A 6,000-nucleotide genomic window follows, 5' to 3' on the forward strand; every position below is an offset into this window, starting at 1 on the left:
GCAGGGGATGGGAGAATCCTCCTGGCGAGGCCCATCTGCTTAAGAAACAACCTCTCAGCTACAGACCCACCAGCCTGGCAATGGGGGAGAAAAAGCGCCCAGTGTTTCCATGCATTATGCTTTTAAAGACCCCCACATAAACCGACCATGGTGGAAGTAGATGGGAAGGTGTGTCCCTCCCATTCAATCACCTCCCTAGATTTTGACACCAGCCCTATGTGTCTTTTTGCTGCATGATTCTCAAGTTGTTCTGGTTACTGGGGTGATGCATGCATGATCTGACTTCATTGTTTCTCCACCTCTCCCCATTTCCCTGGGGTCCCCCCATTACAATCTTGCTACAATTCACATCCATGATGATCACAATCTTACAGATGCTGCTCTGCCCCTCCATGGTCCCAGCTATGCACTCTCCCCCTTACTCCATGCAGCTCCCCTCTTGGGCCTCGATGCCACATCCCACCACTTCAGCTGTAGCCTCTCATGCCTTGGGTACGTCATGGGCCACATGGAGCTCCCACCCAGGGCCATGACCCCACTCTGCCTCACTCCCAACCCCTTAAAATTTTCTGCTCTACACCAGTATGCTTGCCATGGCACAGTGTTTGGAAATTGCTGCCATAAGAGATTTAATTGCACAGTCAGGGTTAAACACTCCAGTCCTAGCACAATGCTGAGGACTCAACAAATGAAATATTGGTTAATTAACTATGTAGTCATAGCACAAAGAGGCATGGTAAGAAATTTTGCACGTAGGTAGAGCACATAACTGGTGAGACCTGTAGGCACATTGTGTCTTGTATAATGAGTCTAAAGGAAGAATTTGATATTTTCTAAAATTGTTAAAATTTATTATTAACACTATTGTAGACTACCTACCAGGAATACCAGCACGAAAATTTCCCTTTTAAGCTTGGGAACTAATAATTAGCTGTAGAAACTACATGTTTTATAACAATAAGGGGAATGAAATTTCAAAGGAATTAGTTCTTTTTTTAATATTTGGAGCTGTGCACATACTTCAATAGAACAATCTAAGAAGGTATAAAACCATGTCAAAGATTTAATATCAAAATCAAATACAACTTTAATTACTCTTACACAAATATGATGATACATTATTTCTTGCAAAGGTATAAATGGTCAGCTCTTCACATAAAATGTTGAGTATGATTTTGACATATCTCATTAATGTCAAGTCAAAATAATCAAAATAAGCTTTCCCAGGGTTAGCTTGGGAAAGTCATGGTTCCATGGTAGGTGAGCATGAAGCTTCTAAAACACCCTTTCATGAATAGATTTCCTTATTTCTGTGCTCTGGCATTTTGACTAGGTACCTTAGCAAAGAACTGTGTCTTGATAAATGTTTGCAGGCAGTGAGTTCGGTGGAAAGAAAGAACTGTGAAAGAGTAACATTGAGCTGGGCAGGGCTGAGAGAAAGGAATTGCCTAGGCCATGAAGCACTGACTTTTACAGGATGTGAGCACTTGTTTCTGTTTCTGCTACTGGGCAGCTGCCTAGAGGAAGTAGGAGGAATGTGGCAGGGTCTGAGCCAATATAGTGCTCTAGGCTCTGGGAGCTTACTTGCTGAAATGCTATTTTGTTTCAGTTCATCTACACAACACTGGTTTTAGTGTTTCCATTTTATTAAGGAGGAAATTGAATATCTCACCATTTTACTTAAACAAGGACCCACTGCCACGATGTCACACAGTCAGAATCTGGATTAGGATTTTATAGCTCCAAAACTCAGAACATTTCATGACCAGTTTGCTGAGTCATGTTCAGATAGTGTTTCAGAGAAGAGCTACTGGGAATTGTAGATGAGACCTCTGTTAGAACAGCAGACAGAGGATTGTACGAGGAAACCTGACCCTTTGAGAGTTAATGTCATGCCAGGGTGAAGCAGCTTTGAGAGAAAAAGAAGGAACCACCAAAGTACCTTACTTAGCACTGTCCTCAGCATTTCACAACATACTGCTTCCTGATCAAAGAAGCCTCAATGCCTGTTTCTATACAACTGTCAGCTAAGAATTGTGCGCTACATACTTAAAAGGTTTTTTTAAAAAAAAATAATATGTAACTAAGAATGTATAGTACCTATAAATCCTAAAATATTTACTAGAGAATGTTGACCAACCCATGGACTACCAAATTCTTCTGTACCTTTCAGAAAAGAACAACTTGCTATAGGAAATCTGGTAAATTTGAGAATTACAAATCAAGACGACAGCTGAAGTCATCTTTTCTAAACAACGAGCTCATCCTCAAGTTGTGTTTGATAGCTCACTCATTCATTTTCTAATCCTCTTTATCTCAAAAAAGGATTATGTGTATATAACACAAACATAATATCACAAGTAGTTGAACAAAGGAAAAAAATGAAGGAAAAACAATAATGTAAAATTTGGAAGTCAAGAAAAATATTGTGGTATGTTAGTAATTGTATTCCCCAATCTTCCAAAGGTACTGATGCAATAATAGTCATTCCTAGATTCTGGAAAATTGAATGATTGATATAAACACTTCAGGAGGTATTAATTGCTTCCAATTATATTGTCTAGAGAAGCTTTTTATAAAGTATTTGTTGTTAAAATAATTACAAATATGAGATCTCTCTAGAAAAAGTTGAGTTCTTGTTAATATAATGAGAATTGTTTGTGCAACATCAATGTAACCCGACAGCCAAGGAGAGTGAACTGGAATGAGCTTGCATGAACAATGACGACCTCACTGTACTAATGATGAAGGCTATAGGCGTGTTGAGTGAGCATGTGTACTGTGTGTCTGTCTCATTCAAAATGACTGAACGAAGAGGGCAATAAATCTGCATCAAATTTTGTGTTAACTATAGTTTGCAGAAACTATTCAGATGATTCAGAAGACTGCAGATATGGGCAACTGGTGATTGATAGCTTCATCATGACAATGTGCCTGGTTATGCATCATGTCTCGTGCAGTTTTTTGATGAAACGTCAAATCACCCAGGTGACTCAGCTCCCATATGGCGCAGATTTGGTGCCCTGTAACTTCTTCCTTTTCCCAAAACTAAAATCGCTTTTGAAAGGCAAGAGATTTTAGACCATAGATGAGCTTCAGAAAAATGCAACAGGGCAACTGATGGTGTTGGAGGGAGAACTGTGTGAGGTCCCAAGGTACCTACTTTGAAGGGCAGTGAGGCATCATTCCTATGTACAGTGCTTCTTGTGTCCTGTATCTTTAATTAATGTCTCTATTTTTCATATTACATGGCTGGATACCTTCTGGACAGACCTTTGTATATATACATTTTTCTCAGTTGGGTTTTAATTACATACTATACATAATTCAAAGGAAATTATCTTCATTGATATCATGAGTTTTGTTTCTCCCCTTCAAATTTTCTAGTTCCATGTGATCAAGATTTGCTATTATAGACTAAATTTGGTTAATATGAACTAAGAAATGAATATTCAGGCTGCCAGTTGTAAGAGGTCTCTAAAACCTAAGACTATGTAGGAAATGAAGGGGAAAAAACTAATGTCTTGAAAACCATAGTATCAGCAGAAAGAAGTTGTTTTTTGTAGATAAGTTTCACATGGGTTGTATTTTTCTTTGAAACATTTGAACAGGTATATAATACATTTCATTAATTTTACTATTGCAACAGAAAAATTTCTTTAATTAACTCCCATGATAATGCATGCAATAGTAAATAAAATGTTAAAAGGTATTATGTACAGAGAAATAATAAATGATATCCAAACTCAATGTAAGTTTCAGTAAATAATATTCACCAACTAATTTTTCTTGATATATGACAACTGTGATTTTATTCTTCTCTATGGATGTTTGCCAGTGTTTGATAGAAAAAAAAAGAAAACATACAAATATTTTAAAAGGTATAATATAGTGAGGGAAGTACAGACAACAAATAACTGAATCATTTAAGGATGGGGTACACAATGAGTTACTATGGATGAGAAGAAAGTAGACCACATATAGCTGCATTAAATAATGAAATAATAAAAGAAGGAATACCATTATTCATGGTGAGTCACTGCCAAAGTAATATTACCATATATTGTGAGTCGCTGTTAGTCAAGTATTAACATCTTGTAGAGTCTTCTTTGTATTTGATAGGAAAGTGGTATGTCTATGGATAACATGCAGTAAAAGAAATAAAAGGATACTTTAGGGAGGTGAGCAAATAATTGCTTCCAAATTTGAATAAAAATGAATGTTCCAATGGATTATTGGTCATTTTGCTTTTCAGTCTAGTGGTTGGAGAGACCATGGTAAAGATTTAACAAAGTCTGTATTAAAAGAGTGTCTCAAAGCTAATTCCACTTGAGGTATCTTTAGCATTTCTGTCTCTTGGTCACCTTTGTCGATATCAAAACTTACGAGTCTTTGGAAACTTCAGATGGGACTCCTTATATATTTAAACCCTAAGAGGCATTCAACTTGATGAATGCCCTTTGGGAGACTTGAATATTCTCAATGGTTTCATTGCTTATTTCTTTAGAGAGATGATAATTTACCCTGAAGACAGTTTATAAAAATAATGTTAAAAAGTCTCCCAATCTTGTTCATTTATGTATTTTATAAATGTGCTTAGTGCCCTGAAAAGCCCCCAAGCTAGTCTTCTGTTTTTCAGATGTGTACACAAAAAAATGTAAGTGTTGTTCTTACATTAAATGTTATACTCTCAAGAGGTGTGGTTTTCAGATTTCTCTGAAAACTGATTGAATTGATCCTTGAGTCATTTTCATCCATATTATTCCATGAAAAGTAAAATGGCTATTAGCTTCTGAAGATTAATTTTCACAGCATTATAGAAAAGTTAAAATATACCTATATATCTAATAATACAAACACTGTGGTCATATTCCTTGTAAGCTGTCATTGTTCTGTTGCAATAGGAATTTTATTAATTCAAGTGAATAAATGAGTGTTATCTTTTTTTTCCCACCACTTCTCTTAGGTGGTAAAATTGTAGGGGACCCTATCACTTAGAAGAAAACTAAAGCACATACACTTTCTTTGTCCTCAAGAAAGTTCTATTTCTTTATCTGAACTGTACAGCCAGTTTATCATCAAAAAATGGAATCTGATTTTGTTTTCTTATATCCTTCAAGGACTGATGATGACAGTGTTGTCAATAAGGAAATCATGGGGAGTGGGAGGGAGCAAGAGCTAAGAAAGATTATTTTTTTAATCAAATTCAGATTTCCATGACCTGTAGACATCACTCTTCTTTCACTTAGGCCTTTTGATTGCTACAGATGTTTAGTCTTTATTTCTCATACAAAATTTGAAACAAAGAATATAAAGTATGTCCTTTTAGACATAAAGCTTGGGTATTCAGAACAAAATCTGTGCAACATTAATACTCCTGGTATTTTAAATGATGCTATCAATGCATAAATTATAGTTGGTAGCACACATTTAATTTCCTCTGCAAAGATTTTACCACCCTTTGTTACCATAATATATTTTTGGCCCTTGCTTAATTATTTTTATTCATTTAACAAACTCTTAAAAGATGGTTTGGGATTTTAAAAACAACTATTGTTTGTCAAAAGAATTATGTGTCCAGCTAAGACAAAACAAAGTATCATACTAATTATTTTCTTAAGATTTTTTTTTTTGAGGGAGAGAGAGAGGAAATGGGAGAGAGGAAGCGGGAGAGAGAGAAAATAAAACAAAGCAAAATAGCAAAATGTCCATTTCTTATTCCACTTATTTATGCATTCATTGGGTGATTCTTGCATGTGTCCTGACTGAATCCTGACTTCCAGGATTGAAAGTGTAACCTCGACACATTGGGACAATACTATGATCAATTGAGCTCCCCAGTAAGACTTAACATTTAAAAGCTACTAAATACCAGGAATTGGGTCAGATTTTTCACATACTTTTTCTAATTTTATTACAGTGCCTTTCAGAGATGGATATTGTGTTTATTCTGTTAGGAAACCCAAACAAAGAGATAACTTTATTACACTAATAGGTGGT

The sequence above is a fragment of the Pteronotus mesoamericanus genome, unplaced genomic scaffold (assembly GCF_021234165.1).
Source record: "Pteronotus mesoamericanus isolate MK-2021 breed Mesoamerican mustached bat unplaced genomic scaffold, CSHL_Meso_final scaffold_85, whole genome shotgun sequence".
NCBI lineage: Eukaryota > Metazoa > Chordata > Mammalia > Chiroptera > Mormoopidae > Pteronotus > Pteronotus mesoamericanus.